This window comes from Haliotis asinina, chromosome 16, assembly GCF_037392515.1.
Source record: "Haliotis asinina isolate JCU_RB_2024 chromosome 16, JCU_Hal_asi_v2, whole genome shotgun sequence".
NCBI classification, from domain to species: domain Eukaryota; kingdom Metazoa; phylum Mollusca; class Gastropoda; order Lepetellida; family Haliotidae; genus Haliotis; species Haliotis asinina.
The window spans coordinates 25,347,042-25,367,876 of record NC_090295.1 but is presented as its reverse complement, the minus strand read 5'-3'; the positions used below and the strand labels follow the sequence as shown (position 1 = coordinate 25,367,876).

General features: G+C 40.1%; 1 protein-coding gene across 2 annotated transcripts in view; it reads right to left on the bottom strand.

Moving 5' to 3' along the window:
• LOC137268647 (uncharacterized) overlaps positions 1-20,835 on the bottom strand; it is a 44,633-nt gene that overhangs the window by 8,253 nt on the left and 15,545 nt on the right. For both annotated transcript variants that reach the window (XM_067803223.1, XM_067803222.1), the window contains exon 2: positions 15,946-16,038. The gene's annotated coding sequence lies outside the window, so the exon portion shown is untranslated. The remainder of the gene's footprint in view (positions 1-15,945; positions 16,039-20,835) is intronic.

Sequence of the window (20,835 nt, the reverse complement as noted above, 5' to 3'; positions counted from 1 at the left end):
GCCACTCACACATGGTCCCGGTGCAACAAGTCACACACAGCCCTGGTGTAGCCACTCACACATGGCCTAGGTGTAGCAAGTCACACACAGCCCTGGTGTAGCCACTCACACATGGCCTAGGTGTAACAAGTCACACACAGCCCTGATGTAGCCACTCACACATGGTCTAGGTGAAATAAGTCACACAATGCCCTGGTGTAGCCACTCACACATGGCCTAGGTGTAACAAGTCACACACAGCCCTGGTGTAGCCACTCACACATGGTCTAGGTGTAACAAGTCACACACAGCCCTGGTGTAGCCACTCACACATGGCCTAGGTGTAACAAGTCACACCGAGCCCTGGTGTAGCCACTCACACATGGCCCAGGTGTAACAAGTCACACCGAGCCCTGATGTAGCCACTCACACATGGCCCAGGTGGAACAAGTCACACACAGCCCTGGTGTAGCCACTCACACATGGCCCAGGTGGAACAAGTCACACACAGCCCTGGTGTAATCACTCACAAATGGCCCATGTGTAATCACTTACACATGACCCTGGTGTAGCTACTCATACATGGCCCTGGTGTGACAAGTTACATGCAGCCCGGTGTAACAGGACACACAGAGCCCTGGTGTAGCTTCTTATACATGGTCCTGGTGTAAGCCCTGGCATAGCTACTCTCACATGGCCCTGGTGTAACATGTCACACAAAGCCATGGTGTAGCCACTCACACATGGTCCCGGTGCAACATGTCAGACAAAGCCCTGGTGTAGCCAATTACACAAAGCCCTAGTGTAACAAGACACACAAAACCCTGGTGTAGCCAGTTACACAAAGCCCTAGTGTAACAAGACACACAAAGCCCTGGTGTAGCCAGTTACACAAAGCCCTGGTGTCACATGTAACACACAGTCCTCGTGTAACCACTCACACATGGCCCTGGTGTAACATGTAACACAGAACCCTGGTGTAACAAGTCACACAGACCCCTGGTGTCAAACACTGTCAGGCCTGGTGTAATGCCCAACACATGACTGACATAAACCACTCACACATGGGCATGGTATAAATTAATGTGAAAGTTTTATGTGAGCACTTGAATGTTCACCAATCTATCTGAAACACTATGGCAGAGACTATAAAGTCATAGGGGTTGTAGGGAGACACTACAGTCTTTGTACAACGTGGGGTTTTCTCAGGTGTGTAGCTGATAGGCAGGCTTTGTATAACTTCGAGCCAACTTCTGAAATCTTGGGGGATCATCCAACCGGAAGTTGTCCAAATGAATGATGATAAGGTGTATTCTGCCTGCCATGATACACTTGTCATACTTACATACAAGCAGAAGCTTCATGACTATCTTTTAGAGATATCACAAGTAACACAGAAACAAGCCTAACTGGATAACTTGGAAGGACAACGTGGCCAGACAGGGAAACAGTATTGCAGTACAATCCTAGACTAACACTTTGGCTCCGAATACATACATAGCTTTGATTGTAACAAGAAATCCACTTATATTTAGAAGCAACTCAAGGGAGACTAGAGATTCACCTGAACCTGTGGAAATGTAGACTTACTTCCTTTGGGTTTTAGCACTGCAGGGAGAGCTGGGTTGTATGGGAAATAATGAGGTTCATGGACTGTGAGGCAGACTAGTACAATCCTAAGAGGCTGCCCATCCATTTTGATGAATGGTTTCATTTTCTATGGGATGTCTGTGTCCTCAACCATTAGCCAGCCATGTCTTGTATCAGCACATTATGTAAGGTAAGGCATAGTCTTGCTTCAAGGCTGTACTAATGATAATTCAGTTGGTGTACAGTGACTCTGTCCTTAAACAGGTAAGTGAAGATGAGCAAATGTCAGGGACAACTTGTTCTGGTAGTGAGTGAGTTCAGTTGCCACACTCAGCAATTTTCCAACTATGTGGTGGTGGTCTGTAAGTAATCTGGACCAGACAGTCCAGTGATCAACAGCAGGAGCATCGATCTGCACAACTGGGAACTGATGACATGTACCACCTAAGTCAGCGAGCCTGACCGCTAGCACCTGTTAGTCGCCACTTACGACAAGCAGAGTCGTCTTTTTGGCAAGCATGGGCTGAAGGCTTATGCTACCCTGGACCTTCATGGGTAACTGGTTCTGATAATATGTATTATCCTGACATCATGATTTAGACTAATATCTATTTGCTTCGAGACTTGCGCAAGTCTACGTATGATGCAAGTGAACAGACCCATCTGCTTGAGAGGATGCATAAAAGTCACTGAGCTAGCAGCCGAACACAAAACTACTAGCTCATTTTCTAATGAATCATATCACACAGGTTTTTATATCTTTATATCATCCCAGCATTTTTGAAAAGAGGACATTACAGCACCATGTGACTGACCCATAAACATAACACCAGGAACATTATCACATTCATCTATTCAATAGAAAATCACAGTTTCAGAGGCAAGTCATGCTTTGCAGTATCATTTGAAAGTTTTTTGTCATGCGGGTTTCCACATCACGCTTTTTAATAGAGAGGGACAGTAAATCAACAATCTCTCATGATTGTTGATGTGGATGTCTCAGCTGAGAAGTAATGAACAACATACCTTCATTGAATGGCTTCCCAAGCAGGAGTCTTGATGCCATTGTATGTACACTTAGTATGCAGAACTCAGTAGCGCACAACAAGTGTTATCTAACAGAAAAACACCCAAACTCCCCTGATGGTTACATCTCTCTTCTCTGTGTTTCAAACTCCAGATAATGTATGTCAGCTTGCTGGAGGGTCTGTTTGAAGATAATGTACTCCAATACAAAAGACAGAGACCTGCTAAAACCTTCCGTCAACATCTCATCTAGGAAATATGCTTATGCTGCCATGCCACTTGCCACCTAGTGCGACAGCGGTAATGAAGCTTGTAACAGGCTTTGACTGGCCAGCAAAAACACCTTCTCCACCTGTGACCTGACAGGTGAAATCCACACATGAACACTGGGTAAGGGGAATTCTCCAGCCTGTCTTCAAGCATGACTGAGCGGGTCTATTGCAAAGATGGCCCTGGGAAAATCTATACCAAATAATAGCTGTCATTGTCTCCTGCTCACCTCCTATTTCAACAATTGTCGTCTTTTCACAGCCGTCAATTAAAATTCCGCAGTCTTTGTTCTTGCTCTGTAGGTCAACAGGCAAGTGAGCTGAGATGGTCAGAAGACATCCCTTCAAAGGTGATGCTGTTTAATTTTTGCAGCCATTTTTGAACTGTCAATGTTTTCTTTGTAGCTGTTTGCCAACATGTGTGTAGGTGACAGATTGAAAGCTGTTCCATGGTGTTGGTGAACGGAAGTATGAAGGCAACTTTTAGATGCATGAGACACAATGATCTATCCCATATGACAAGAGGAAAACAATAACAAACACCATCTCCAATACATCATACATTTTTGCAGAAAATCAGTCTCTCAATACCAGGTTTAGGTAGTTAACGGCCAAAGTTTTTAAAGACTAGTCTGCTGCTATGTCTTTTTGTAAAATGAACGTCTGCTGCTATGAGCATGATAAGGACGTGAGGGGCTTTGAAACTGCAGCAATGCTCTACTGGGGATGTCTGGATAAATGAAGTAGACTATATACACATCTAATGAAAAATACTTTTGTATGATAACTGCTGATATTTCAACCAACCATCTTCGCCAAGATATGGCTGAGACATTGCCAATGTGACGTTAAATATTAACTCACTCACTCACTCAACCAACCATCTTGGAAACACCTCATGGGGACATAGGTAATGACACATGGCTAATGATACCTTGCACCTGGAGCAACTTCATGTTCAGTTACTGCTGGCTACCCATACTACATATATATACTTCTAGGTTGATACCTTGCACCTGGAGCAACTTCATGTTCAGTTACTGCTGGCTACCCATACTACATATATATACTTCTAGGTTGATACCTTGCACCTGGAGCAACTTCATGTTCAGTTACTGCTGGCTACCCATACTACATATATATACTTCTAGGTTGATACCTTGCACCTGGAGCAACTTCATGTTCAGTTACTGCTGGCTACCCATACTACATATATATACTTCTAGGTTGATACCTTGCACCTGGAGCAACTTCATGTTCAGTTACTGCTGGCTACCCATACTACATATATATACTTCTAGGTTGGGCAAACAACCTCCAGCACACAACTGGGGTACTAAATCCAAATTTTAAGAATAAGTTTATAATCTCCTTTAACTAGATTTTAGATTTCACAGCCATTTAATATATGTAACTATTTTTCCTAAAGAGACTTGTTGCAAGAAAAAACAAAACAATAGGACAATGTTTCATGTACATAACACAAGCTCCATACACAGCAGTCAGCTATAACATCTAGCTACAACAGGCCACTGTTGGTTACAAAGTATTGAAGATCTTCCTTCACAAATGACAAGCAGCTGGACTCCCTGAGAGAAGATGTCTATGGCTGAATGGTCAGATTATTCCTGATATTGACCAGTGGCCATTAAGAAGGTAATTATAGCCTCATATTCCTCTCCATTCACTGCCTCCAGCAACCAGATGTGCATTCCCTCCCTCCAGCACCATCACTCCATTAGACCACGTTAGTGGACACAAAACAGTTATCCTCCTTCATTTTTATCACAGTTATGTGATCACTGTAAGATAATTACCTTGCATACCTACTGTGAAAGTAAAATAGACACAAAAACAGTATTTGCAACTGACTCAACTCTTACTGTATAGTATATGTTAATGACTCACTCGCATCAAGGCCTGGTGTCAAAAGTAATGATTTTATATAATATTTTCTTATACATTTTCAGCTAGAACGAACGCTGTTCATGGTGGTATGTACTGGTACATATCTCTGGAGCCATGTCAGTCTTGTACATATCCCTGGTGCCATGTCAGTCCTTTACCTATCTCCAGTGCCACGTCAATCCTGCACCTGTCTCTGGTGCCACATCTCTCCTGTCCCTATCTCTGGTGCCATGTCAGTCCTGTACCTATTTCTGGTGCTATGTCAGTCCTGTACCTATTTCTGGTGCCATGTCAGTCCTGTACCTATCTCTGGTGTCACGTCAATCCTGTACCTATCTCTGGTGCCACGTCAATCCTGTCCCTATCTCTGGTGCCATGTCAGTCCTGTACCTATCTCTGGTGCCATATCAGTCCTGTACCTATCTCTGGTGCCATGTCAGTTCTGTACCTGTCTCTGGTGCCACATATCTCCTGTCCCTATCTCTGGTGCCATGTCAGTCCTGTACCTATCTCTGGTGCCATGTCAGTTCTGTACCTATCTCTGGTGCCACATATCTCCTGTCCCTATCTCTGGTGCCATGTCAATCCTGTACCTATCTCTGGTGCCATGTCAGTCCTGTACCTATCTCTGGTGCCATGTCAGTCCTGTACCTATCTCTGGTGCCATGTCAGTTCTGTACCTATCTCTGGTGCCACATATCTCCTGTCCCTATCTCTGATTAGCCAGTGCTGAGACTGCCACATCAGCTTGCTTTCCTTCAGTTGTCTGTTTACACCAGGCTACAGCAGCCAGCCAGTCGACAGTCAGAGGATATCTATGGTGGGTGGCACTGTGGCTGGGTGTTGTTGAATAAGGCTAATCAATAATGTAACTTGAATATTCATAGATTTTAGATTTAAGTGACACACTGATACAAATATAGCCGGTGTGATCATGAACTTGCATACACAGGGTAGTGAAAGTGCAGTCAACCTACAGTCACACTACGTAGTGAAATATGGATCAGGTGTTAATATCACTTCATAATCACTGACATGAAGCAGTAACAGATCCTACTATCCTCCAGTTGATAACCAAGGACAGATCAAGGATTTTGAAAGAACCAGACTATCTATTCTAGAAATGTTCGTAGCTATACGAACATTGTAAGCCCATTGTTAACACATCGTCTACAATCAACGTTAAGAATTCGTAAAGCTACAAACATTTTCCAAATTCAGACCCAGTCTCTAGAAACAGGGAGAGAGGAGTGGGGTGGGATGGGGTAGTGACACCTGACAGAGTGAAGAAAATCTAATGCCCACATTTACCGAGAGACAGATTCTGGAGGGGTGTCAGTCACCCACTTCACCCACTGGAACATGCATCAGGCTTCACCCCGACATCATAATGATTTTCAAATTGACAATCAAGTGGTAATCTGTTGTTGTGTTCCTGTAGCGGCTACCCATCAGGTAGCCTCTCCACTCGCCACACATAACGACATGACCTGTATAGTCAGTAATATGTCTCAGTGAATATATCTATATTCCCTCCACTCCATATCCCTGATATGGCATGTAAAATCTCATCAATAACCCTAATGGAATGTTGCAAATCTGTCATATGCTGCACACAGATATCAACTGGGCTGCCAGCATATCTAATAGTTCACATATCTCACATTCATTCATGCAGAATTTATTGACCAAATCTCTATGTACAGCAGCACATAGCAGTTGGATAACACAAGGAGAGCTGAAGAACATGAACATCGTTGGATAACATAATGACAGCTGGATAACACAATGTCAGCTGAATAACACAAAGACAGCTGGATAGTATGAAGACATCTGGATAACATGTTGAGCCAGTGAGTTTAATTTTAGGCAGCTAAGCAATATTCCAGCAATATCATGGCAAGGGACAACAGACATAGGCTTTACACACTGTACCAATACAGAGAATCAAATCCGGGTCTTCAGCATGAAAAGCAAACCCTTTAACTACTAGACTCCCCCACCACCCTGGATAACATGAAAACAGATAGATAACATGAAGACAGCTAGAAGATAACAGGAATATATGGCTTTATAGCTTGTGTTTTTAGAACTTACTCATAAAGTCAAATGACATCATCACAACTGACCAATAAAAGGAAAGTAGAATTAAGTCCAAAAAGCTTTTATATCATTCAAACGTGCCAAAGGGTTGTTCACAAATTGGTTGTTCACACTGGCTACATGTGTGGCACACTCAAGATAAATTCAAACTAATTGATTTACTTTGCTATGGTTACCTAAACAGTCATGTGTAAAACATAGCACCCCAAACCACTCGAGTCTTGAAAATAACCACCATTTGTTCAAAAAGGGAGCAAACTTTCAACACAGGTATGATGGACAGTGTGTATCTCTTCGCATCCACATGCAAACATTTCAATTGTTCAGTGCAAAGACTGACAGAAACATTGCACCATCTGGAATGAACTGGACAAAATATGGTCTACCTACTTGTGTCATGTGACAAAATCTAAACACAGGATCAGGCAACAGACTGCACATTCAGATCTGAGGTAAGTGGAGTCTACATACCAAGGCATTGTTCCCCTGCAAATTGTTTGCTGACACGCATGAGCTCTTGGCCAACTTTACATGACATCACACAAGAGGTTTTCTCTCACTCATGTATTTATAGGCCATTGTAACTGACTTCATTTAGGCATGATAAACACATTTACTTGTTGTTTGAAAGACTAAGTGATTTAGAACATTATTGACATACTAATTCTTTATTAAGAAATTATGATGGATAGGGTTGACATGAGCTATATCATAGGACAGGCTATCCACTGGACTAACTGTCCATGAAATACTCAATTCTGATTGGTCAGTCAACGGTTTCAAATGACAACAACTGCCTGGAAGCTCATATTTATACATCAGATCACAAGGTTTCTGGTGCAAGCATCAAAACATGTTGCTGGAAAGGAAGGCAACGGACACTGTGTGACCAAGTATGTTTCAAGTTTAAGGGACAACAGTCTGCTTAAAACTTTTTAATATAACATTACATGACATTACATCCAGAGCGTGGAGACTCACTGAGGTGAAGTGTTGAGCTAAACCTTGCAAAAACTCATTTTCTTCAGGATCTCCAACTTTATGTTGGCTTATCGTTCTGTGTCTAATAGGAAAGTACAGTGAATGTCTTGTCTACCTGAACTAATAAGCACTTAACTCAGCCTATGCTTCTTCACTCAATAACACCTTACACTTTACAGTTTACATTGTCATGGAAGAATAGGAGATAGGTTTCCGGTGTATTCAACCATGCCAGCTGTAGTATATATATCTCCTTGTTAAACAACAATACATCCATAGCTAACTGTACCTGCCTATTTTATATGATTATGTCATCATTAGTTGCCTCTTATGACAAGCATGGGTTACTGAACCCCAATATTCTAACCAAAACCTTCATGGGTCAGTTTAGATCTGGGGCCCGTTTCACAAAACACTCGTAGCCTACGATCTCGTACAAGATTTTCGTGAAACGGGCCCCTGGTCTTCGGTAACCCATGCTTGTTGTAAGAGGTGGCTAACACGCCATCATATCCCACTGCATAGATCACTGGATTGTCTGGTCCAGGCTTGATTACATACAATCACAGCCATCATATAGCTGGAATACTGCTGAGAGTGGAGTTAAACAACATCCATACCAAACCAAATCTGGACTCACACAGTGCCATGGCACTGCATGGGTAAAACAATGCACTATGCTCTGTTTATCATTCATGAGTCTTTACACAAAATCCAGTCACTGACATCCACTCTATATTGGGACCAATATGCAGTAGTAGTATCAAAACATGATATTGTGTGACATATCAGTGTCACAAGACTTATACAACATTTGACAAAGCTGGTAGGACGCTCATCACACCATCGTAAATATAAGCCAGGATTATAATTTAATCGTTCAAGAAAGATAATGAAGTAGTACTTTGAAATTTCTGTTCTCCAAAGAGTAGTTCCAGACAAGAAGGCTAAGTGGTGTTTATCTCTGACCTATCTGTACCCTAGCAGTTTTAATACAAGACTAACACTAGAATCAACACCAGGGAGTGTAGGAATGCCAAGTAATGTCATGAAAATATATAAATACTTCATAGGAATACTTCATGAAATGAATCAAAATGAGATTTAAGGACATAATCTGTTCGAATAAGAACTATAAAAAGAAGCATTGAATCAATATCATTTCTTTCAATATAAGTGATACAACTACAATTTCGTAGACCATTGTCCCATAAGTTCAAAGCAGTGATATACACTTTTCTCAAAACAGTAACAATGACATAACAGATATCTGTAAACAACTTCACACTTTTAAAAGATTACATCGGTTAACAATCATCTTCAGTATATTTCCATATATAATAACATATCCTCCCAACCTCCAATGAAGCAACCTGTTTGTGGATTTTTCTCGTTGAGAAAATATAAAAAGCCTTTGCATGATTTTTAGACAATTGTACACCAGCATGGGGACATGAATAGGGTGGATGTGGCCATCTGCAGACAACCGTACAACTGTTGTACTGTTGTACAGGCACCTTATGTTGACAACATAATGACCCACTCTCGCAACTGATGAGCCATTATGTAGGCTTAGTGAAGCAGGCAAAGTCCTGTAATTTATGATTCTAAGAAGACAATAGATATAAATAATTAATCATTTCCAAACATCACATGTTACCACTTGATTTCCATACAACGAAAATAAGCATATTAAAGTTAACAACAAAACTGCAGGCAGGAAAGCTACAGTGATTGACTCTGATGTAGAACTGATACTGAAAAGATTGGTTCATGAATTATTGCTGGAAATATGTTGAACTGGTCAGGACAGATTTCAAGTCTCTGTCTTCATGCAGAATTAATGATGGTGCAAGCCAGGTCTGATAATTGCAAAAATTGTTGTCAAGGCAACATTGGTGTCCTGATGATGACACCTTGAAATATGACACTGTCAGTCAATTTCAATTCTCAATTTTCCCACAGTGTAGGGAAAAACCTATCTTTGTTGATAATTTATGATATATTTATGAGAGATCACAAGAGCTGTCGGATAAATATGTAACAGCTGTTCAGGCTATGCTGGATGACAATGACAATCATTCATTTTAAATGAAGATCTGTCATCAGCAATATTGAAAAAAACTTACTTATACCATATAAAATAAAGTGCATGATTTGACAGTAAGCATTGATGCTTGGTATGAGTATATAAGACTCGATCAACCAAACATGTATTCACATCTGTGCATCATGTAACTTTGACCTTTCTCTGTACATTTGTATCAAGTTAGTTCCAGGGCCTAAGATATTACGCATTTAGTTTTACACTCAGTATTGAAGTGGAAAGTGGGATAACACCAGTATATGAAACTACCAAAAATTCCAGACACACCACAGGGCAGGTTAGATGTAAAACTTGTCAGCCCTGATCATAACTTACCTGTCCACAAAATATCTTTCATATACAAGTCTAAATAATATCTTGACCATTATGCAAGAGAATTTGAGAATCTGACAGTCTGTGTTGAAAAAGAACCTATTTCGGATGGTCGGGCAGGCAGGTATTCTGAACACTGGTGATAAATAAATATATAAATAGTAATTTTGTAAAAGTGTGATCACAATTATAACATCTAGGGCCAGTATCACAGGTATCATACACAAATGTTCAAAAAAGTATGGTTTGTACATCTCTCAACCCTTTCAGTGTCTGAGTGATTCTAAATATGGTGACAACTATATCTACTCTGTGTATTGTTTAACATGATAAAAATCAGAAGTAAAATCAAGAGCATTGCCCTCATCAAGTTTGGCAATGCTAATCCTGTTTGCACCTTTTCAAAAACATGTTCAGTACTTAATATGAATAATAGTCTATCAAAAATTGACTCATCTAAATTTTTAAGTCATCAACAGATAAATGATTCAGAGTTTTCTTCAGGAAAGATGATCTCAGATAAAGAGTAAAACAAGACAAACAGGGATTTTCAACAATCTTGTCACCATATTGCATGTAGAGTTAAAAGTGGCTCAATTTTGAATATGAAATTCTGTGTTCCTCCTTGTTGTCAAACATCAATAAACCTCCTCATGCTCTATATAATGATTCGGTGACTGCAATCTACCATTACTGTTAACAGTGTGTGCCCACTGATATTGGCAGTGCTTGCATCATGAAACCCTGGTGCAGCCGAGGCTTCATCAGCAAGAAGCAAAAGAACCCATGGCTCCGTCATGGAGTCTGATTACCAGTCAATTCTTAGACAATCTTAATCTAGTCAGCAGACAAAACAATGATTATTACCCACCAGACATCAAAGAGAATCCTGCCAGTCACATGATTAAGTCCTCTGTTAAACCTCATGGATACTTAATGGATTGGACACAGAAAACCAGCAGGACGTAAACAGATATATTTCAGAAAAGCCTTTAGTAGTTTAGTACCATGAAGGGAGAACAATGTTATCTGTGTTTGCCATTCAAATAAATAAAACATCAACACACATTAAATTATAAAAATATATCAAAGAAGGCCTGATGAAAATTGGAACATGTGTGACACAAGAATCACTTATTACCTTGGTCAAGTGTCAAATGACAGTAACATTATCACCACATCAGGACTGCGGGATATCTACTACTAATTGTAGTTCTGCAAGACAGTTATACTCCACAAATGAAATAACCATCACAATTGAAGTTTTTAAATAATCACCAACTTCATCATCATCATCATGATAGTCTGTCAAATGAATGTGATTTACTTTTCCAGCCATCATGATAGCTCTTTGAGAGTCATGTTTTTCTTACTGCAGGGGATTGGGAAAATGAGAACTCACAATATAGAGTTCATTTCTTTAACTTGAAGTGATCATGGTTTATATTATTACCATGTCATCAATGTTATAATTGTTACTATTCAGTGGGGCTAAACACCAAACAAACATGTATACTGTGCTAGTACCATCATGCATTTATCAGTAAGTGTAGTTCACCTGTTATTACACATTTACAGGTAACTGATCATGAAAAATATAAACCCACAGCCAGTCTGTCAGAGTCAGCCCATTGCCACATTGTTTACTATCCTGTGACAAGTGTACATGCGTACATGTACCATTCATCACATGATTGACAGGTACATATGTGTATATGGACACACATAGCACATGATTGACAGTACTGCCTTCAGTCCTCACACAGGAATGCAAGTCTCCAGTATGTGGAAAAATCTATTTTCACAGATTGAAATTAATACCACATTTGTTGCTCGCTTTGTGTCAGAACAAGCCTAAATTTCTTTAGTCACAGCAAGTGTGACCCAAATCAGGTTCGATGTCGATATAAATGTCCCCTTCTGGTGACATGACACGTACAGCCAACACTGAAATGTAAGTGACTTATGCTTAACATAGCTCTGTGAGGTCAAACAGGGATAATGGGATTGGGTAGTACTGGGAGGGGACAACAGCCATTCGAACACCTGACAACTACACTATCACAAAATATTTCACACGCTTCTTGTAACAGGCTTGTTTGTTGGGGATATTGTTATATCAGCCTGAGTTTTCTTTTGTTAAAAATATGCAACACTGTTTGTGTAAATAAGCTTTTCAATCGCCTTGTTATATTGGTGTTGACTGGACTTACTACATGCTGTAATGTGTGGAATTTTGTCAACAACACATTGTGACACAGGAAGATTAGGTAACACTGGTTTTCTAGGCATAGATATTCAACAACAAACAATATATACAAGTGTTAATCAGTTAAATGTTAAATTCAGTTCGTAACCATTCTGTTCATTTATCTTCTCCAGCATGTCAAGTTCCCCTGGTTGTCATGTCCAGCATGCCATGTCATGTGCAGTTCATCTTGTTGTCATGTCCATTATGTCATGTGTAGTCTATCTAGTTGTCATGTCCAACATGCCATGTCATGTGTAGTCCATCTAAATGTCATGTCCAGTTCACCTCATTGTCATGTCCAGCATGTCATGTCATGTCCAGTTCATCTGGTTGTCATGTCCAGCATGTCATGTCCAGTTCATCTGGTTGTCATGTCCAACATGTCATGTCCAGTTCATCTGGTTGTCATGTCCAGCATGTCATGTCATGTCCAGTTCATCTCGTTGTCATGTCCAACATGTCATGTCCAGTTCATCTGGTTGTCATGTCCAGTATGTCATGTCCAGTTCATCTGGTTGTCATGTCCAACATGTCATGTTCAGTTCATCTGGTTGTCATGTCCAACATGTCATGTCCAGTTCATCTCGTTGTCATGTCCAGCATGTCATGTCCAGTTCATCTGGCTGTCATGTCCAACATGTCATGTGCAGTTCATCTCGTTGTTATGTCCAACATGTCATGTCCAGTTCATCTCGTTGTTCTGTCCAGCATGTCATGTCCAGTTCATCTGGTTGTCATGTCCAACATGTCATGTCCAGTTCATCTCGTTGTCATGTCCAGTTCATCTTGTTGTTATGTCCAGCATGTCATGTCCAGTTCATCTGGGTGTCATGTCCAGCATGTCATGTCCAGTTCATCTCGTCATGTCCAGCATGTCATGTCCAGTTCATCTGGTTGTCATGTCCAACTTGTCATGTCCAGTTCATCTGGTTGTCATGTCCAGCATGTCATGTCTAGTACACCTGGTTGTTATGTCCAACATGTCATGTCAAGTTCATCTGGTTGTCATGTCCAACATGTCATGTTCAGTTCATCTGGTTGTCATGTCCAACATGTCATGTCCAGTTCATCTCGTTGTCATGTCCAGCATGTCATGTCCAGTTCATCTGGCTGTCATGTCCAACATGTCATGTGCAGTTCATCTCGTTGTTATGTCCAACATGTCATGTCCAGTTCATCTCGTTGTTCTGTCCAGCATGTCATGTCCAGTTCATCTGGTTGTCATGTCCAACATGTCATGTCCAGTTCATCTCGTTGTCATGTCCAGTTCATCTTGTTGTTATGTCCAGCATGTCATGTCCAGTTCATCTGGGTGTCATGTCCAGCATGTCATGTCCAGTTCATCTCGTCATGTCCAGCATGTCATGTCCAGTTCATCTGGTTGTCATGTCCAACTTGTCATGTCCAGTTCATCTGGTTGTCATGTCCAGCATGTCATGTCTAGTACACCTGGTTGTTATGTCCAACATGTCATGTCAAGTTCATCTGGTTGTCATGTCCAGCATGTCATGTCCAGTTCATCTGGTTGTCATGTCCAGCATGTCATGTCCAGTTCATCTCGTTGTCATGTCCAGCATGTCATGTCCAGTTCATCTCGTTTTTCTGTCCAGCATGTCATGTCCAGTTCATCTGGTTGTCATGTCCAACATGTCATGTCCAGTTCATCTCGTTGTCATGTCCAGTTCATCTTGTTGTTATGTCCAACATGTCATGTCCAGTTCATCTTGTTGTTATGTCCAGCATGTCATGTCCAGTTCATCTCGTTGTCATGTCCAGCATGTCATGTCTAGTACACCTGGTTGTTATGTCCAACATGTCATGTCAAGTTCATCTGGTTGTTATGTCCAACATGTCATGTCAAGTTCATCTGGTTGTTATGTCCAACATGTCATGTCCAGTTCATCTTGTTGTTATGTCCAACATGTCATGTCCAGTTCATCTCGTTGTTATGTCCAGCATGTCATGTCCAGTTCATCTCGTTGTCATGTCCAACATGTCATGTCCAGTTCATCTCGTTGTCATGTTCAGCATGTCATGTCCAGTTCACCTGGTTGTCATGTCCAGCATGTCATGTCCACTTTATCTAGTTGTCATGTCCAGTTCCACTGGTTTCAACATGGCTGGAAGCTGATCCAGCATGTCCCTGTAAATGATGTGACCACACCCACATAGATAGGTGACTAATTGATGTCTTGGTCAGTTCCTTGAGGGCTACTGGTAAAGTCTCCTGCGTTAAGTAGCTGTCCATTACAAGCAGGAGGAGTGCCTGGACGTGCTGGACGTGCTGGACTGGGGTGGAATGCTTCCTCATTGTCTTGAGTTGTGAGGAATGTGGTCAGTGATTAGCGTAGCTAAGAGTGCTACAGACGGAAGTCTCCCGGAGAGACATTGATGATGAGTGTTTAGTATTTTGCTAAATACTTCTTTTCTAGGAGAGCATCTTCTTACATAAAGTACACTATTCAAACACAATATAGAGTCTGTGGGTGAAACTCCAGGACACCAGAAGGCAGATTAGTATTCATTTGGACGATTACAGCTGGGTGGTCAAATGTCCATTCACAACTGGCTGCCCTTCAACAGTTAAGGAATGGAATGTGTCTAGTCTTTATGTTTCTGTGACATCCATATTTTAGTATCCAGACACACTTCTCCATTCCATTCTTGTTAGTGCTGCTGCTCAAATATACAGAAAGTCTGTCTGTCATGAACACACCCTCCATGACTTGGACTAGCATCCCACAACAGTTAATAACGGAACTTACTATACAGCTGTACCACCACTCATTTATTATTTAAAGAATGTATCTTGATAACTCAGAATAAATCAAGTGGTCTCAGTTTCTACATATCTCACCATGACATTTGAAACGACATTAATAATGAACAGGAATCAATGTTTCCCTTTCAGCTTATCATTTGAGACACATATTTTTCTATAAGAATCAAGCCTAGTCGTATTTGAAAAAATAAACATGTATCACATATTGTCAGATTTGGGGTAAACTGAAAACAAGATCAAAATCACACAACCCAACTACAATAATCAAGCAATTATTTTCACCTGTAAATGACTCTTTATGCATAACATGGTATTTTCCCACACGTATTTCAAAGATACTAGTATCTCTAAATGGCAATCCAAACAACTCATAACCAATTGTCACACTGGAAAGCACAACACATTTAACATCAGACACTATCCCAGCAGGAAACCTATCTCACAGTCACAGAAAACCCGAAACCATGAAATATCACCTTCACCACAATGCTTGTCAGCAGTTAACACCCTCAGGGTACATAAATATTTACGATCGACACATCATTAGAATTATATTCAGCATACACAGTTCTCACCTTGTTCGACTTGAAGGCATCACGAAATAAACACAAAACATGCATGTTTAGACGTTCCTCACCTGCTGCAGCCCAGCTCTCCAGTACAAGCCTTGATCTCTTATTTCACGCTGAAAAAAGTCTCCTCCAGAAGTCTTGTACTTGGTATCCTGTACCTGAAATATAATATACAAAAATCTCAATTCATTTATTCATACACACATTCTTGTGTTAACAAGTTACATAAAACTCACGATTTGCAATACACAATGAGTGCTAAAGGAAACAGTTTCAAGCTGATTATCAAATAAGTTGTCATCTGATACGACCAGATTAGGAAGGGCATGTCTACTGGCAGTGCCTCCTAACTTCAGCAAACATTAATGCCATATTCAAAACCCTTCTCTGTACATTGATCATGTTCATGTTTCAGATATTATCCATCAAATATGTGCCCTTGACACAGCATATTTAAAACAAATATGGAACCATAATGTAAGCTCTTTAGGATAAGCAAGAATATTTGTAGTAGGGGACCAAATGTCCTCAAAGTGATTATTAAGGAACTGGATTGTCAATGGTTTATGCTAGCATGGGCCTAAAGTAAATATACAGTTCATGTTACTGACAATCTTTTTAAAGAATGAAAGAGGGCAGTATGCCAATATGACATATCTGGATACCTATGTAGCATGTCACTACCAAGCAGACAAAAGGAATCATATTTCAGAGGATCAGTCACTATACAGAAAGCTGTACAGTCAGCAAAACAATGCAAAGTACACAAGTCAAACCGACAATGCAGGAACGGATACAGCTTATTGAAAAAGGGGGGTAGAGGTGGGTGGGGGGAGTACACACTTCATTTTCACCTGCGTTTCAACGGTCATGTAACAAAATTTCAGGACAAAAAGGGGTGGGGGGGTGCAACTATCCAACCCACCAGGCACCTGCCTGGATCTCCCTATGCAATGGCTTATAACTTCTTGTACATATCACCACAAAATAGTGTAAAGTCATATTTATGTCTTGTAGGAATCCTGTATCCAACACACCAAGATATATGGGCCTTGAGCTACTCTTGAACATGGCTTCAACTCTACCTTTGATCCCTAAGACAAATCATTTGCCTGGAGAGTGCGGCACCGAGCACCCAGGTAAGAACGACTGCAGTGTACAGTGAGTGAGCTGTCCCATATTCCTCTGGCTAGATGATTCACATGTTATTTGAGTAAATCTAATATTTCTGCATATTGACTGCTGCTGATATTAAAAATGTCATGTGTCAGGTGATAATGGGTACCACAGTAAACAATATGTTAGTTCCTGACTCTTAGAGTCTCACACAGGAAACCACCAGAAAACAGTCAGCATCTGCCACAGAAGATTTTATGTTCTTCCAACAAAAATAATATACAGTGGGGTAGATTAGTGGTCATTGAGTTCACTCGTCATGCATATTCCCCAAATGAGTACAATGTGCGAACAATTTCTTGTCTCCCTAGCCATGATATTGGCGAAATACTGCAAAAAGCAGCTAAAAATTAAGCTCACTCACTCTATAGTCCCCAAACCACATTATTTCCCCTACTTACAACCCTTTCTTCAAAGCAATAGTCAAAATTTAAGCACCTCCAGTTTTTCACAGGTTCACAGGTCCCATCTTGGTCGAGTTCTTTTCTACACTGAAATGAAGTTGTTTGTTTCTTTGCTAATTGTATATTTTGAGACGCCTAAGTAAGAGCATAAAAGTTGTATTGGTACTGCCAGGTATTGTTCATGTGAGCTAAAGTCTCCATGGCAGGTGATACAGAAAGGAGGTTTGTCATCTCCTGAAGGCAGGTGTGATGGAGAACACTCCCGGGCACCTCTCAGATACTATCTTAGATCATGTCTGTCCTAAACTGTCTCACCTGGGACCCACCTATCCCAAACATCAAAGGTAACGGCAGGTGCCCTCAGGTGTCCACAGGTGTAAATATTTTCCTTTTACTGGTCAGTCTCTCAAAACCTCAGAGTTGTGGAATGTTTTGGATTTCTTATCCTACTCAAAAATTCCCATTTCAATTTTTTTTGCCCCTGCATGACTTACAGGAATTTTTTAAAGCCCCAAACAGAGGGGGTTGTGATGCTTGTTAACTTAACAACTACTGAAACTGCAGCCACTTTATGAAATAAAAGGGATAGATGAGGCAAAGAGAATAATCAAGGGTTGTGATGAGTGTTTGATGAGCCCAGGGCACCAACAACACTTTCATTATTCTCATAGTAAGTAGCAGTGGTCTTACACACTATCTGCAAACTTGTGGTCAGCAGACTGGACAATGGCAAAATAATATGAACTAATGCCATATGGTTTCAAAACAAGGAAACCTGAACAATTTGATCTCTCTCAAGTACTCAGTTCCCTCATCAGTTAAATCCAAGCTGTTGTTCCAGGAGGTGTGGGCAGGCAGACATGATACAGTGTGTCTCCTCTCTTCTGTCAATGTGACCTTTCTCAAATGAACATGTTGATGTTTGTTGTGCACATATGCTGAGTATAAGTCATGAGAAGAATCTGAAACATCTGAAACTGAAGCTTCTGTAAATGAAGAAAGTCTCAGGGCTCCATTTCATTATATTATTTTTTTTTCACTATGAACGTTTTTTTCAGTAAAATATGTTCATTTCAGAGACCAGCTGTTAGTCTAGTGCCTCTCATGTGCAGCAGGTTTCAGCTGACCTGATGATCATCAGAAAATACTTAACTATGAACCAGGATTGTGTACTTATTAGATGGGAAATATATCGAGAATATCATACTGGTGTACATACAACATCATACTGGTGTATACTGAACTTCATAATGGTGTATACTGAACATCATAACGGTGTATACCAAACACCAGAATGGTATATACCGAACATCATAATGGTGCACATACAACATCATAATGGTATATAATGAACATCATAACGGTGTATACCGAACATCAGAATGGTGTATACCGAACATCAGAATGGTGTATACCGAACATCAGAATGGTATATACAGAATATTGGTCATGTAGAACATTATACTGAGAGTACAACGTTATAAATCTAAACTTAATAATAAACCTGGTTGCTTAATACAGAGTCTAAACAATATCTCTGGAATCCCTGGCATTAAACAACACTGCTACTCAGGGACTGAGCAATATATAATTTTACCCATAGCACTTGTATGGAATAATTCATAAACTGATATCACATAATGTGTCATGGCGGTAACAGCTGGTGAAACAACAGCATACAGCATGACACAGTTTCAGCCTTTTCTGCACATTTTTGACTCTATGAGCTTCACAGATTTACAGTCCAAGTATGTCTGCTGATATCTTGGTTACTTGAAGGTGTGAGCAGGACCAGCCATGACAGAAGACACCTATATAACTTGCAGTATCATCTGGAATTCTGTGTCGTGTGAACACTGTTGTAGACTGGAGTCTGTAACACCAGCTGACAAGTGACCTTTAAATGCTTGCATACATCCTCAGAAAACCAATATTCATTTAACGTTGACATTCTATAAAGTAGGTGAGAATCTTCCGGGAGCTTGTGAGACTGTCGTGTTTGCCTGGCTCTGCCATGAGTCACACAGCACTACATAGTGACAGGAACACATACCTAGGTCTAAAAAACATCTTGTTTGCCTGAACTAATCATAACTACAGATAAGGGATTTTCTGTGGATCTGATGAAAAAAGATAAAGTGTTTATCAGTTTTTCAAGATACTGTCTCAATCGTACACAAGTTTGATTGCTTTATAAACTGAGGAACAGTTTCATTACCAGAAATGGCCTACATAGGGTGCTCTGTCAGTATCATAAGAGCGCACAACCATTAGTGATTATGGGTAGGCGATAATACTGGTTAACTGGTATATAGCAATTCAAACTTCATAATATGATATATTTCGGAACACTTTTGCAAACCAGTTCACCCAATATGATTGATAATTTCCATTATGTTGTAAAAACTACTAATTACATTTGTATTTCCTCTATATCATTATAAATTAATAAGTCTGAGAATGTTTATTGGTCATATCATGACTTTTAAATCATATAAATAACAACAATTTACTGGCACTTAAAAGATAAAAGAAATCAAAATGACAGATGCCGCTGCAGATGCTTTTGCTCGAGTTCCAAGTCCTGACAGTGACTAGAGGCTGATTGTTTTGTAAGAAAGGAACAGTTATTTCATAACGTTAAACCAATTTCCTAAAATACAGCAAAATATAACACCAAAACATATCACAATATATTGTAATAAGAAAATTTTGATATTACCCAGTAACAAGTGAGTGCATATAGCTCACCTATATCAAGTCTGTAAATATTCAATTCTGAACTTGGCAATCTAGTGACCGAAGCAAAGAAGCTATGAATCCCTGTCAACACCAGCACAGCCAGCTGGATTCAAGTTTGTCAAAGACCATATTGTCAGTTTAAGTTTTCATGATGGATATAAATGGCGGGCATCAGTTCCTGTGACTATGGTCACCATCAAGTCTGAAACTTGACAAACCAACTGACACTGTGAAAGCAGTCACCATTACAGACAGATAAAAACAAGCATTTGTTTATCATTTTACCAATAAAAAACACATGCCTTATTACATAAATTTACTACAGTAACCTCCGAGTGCACATTTTTGGCTAGTTATTTTTAGATGTCACAGTGCATGGTAATGGAGTTGAATGATGAATTTATGTTGATATCCAAACATAAAAAAATCAATATCTTAATCAAGAAAAATAACACTATACTGTGTATATTCTACAACTGAACAAGACTGGGAGGAGAAGATGCAACACATTCTCCTTCGTTTCTCATCTCTCAAACTCATCTTGATTATACTGGGCACCAATCTATCAATTTCAACTCTATCAAGTCACTAAAAATTGATCAAATGTTATCACACCACCTGCTGACATATAAA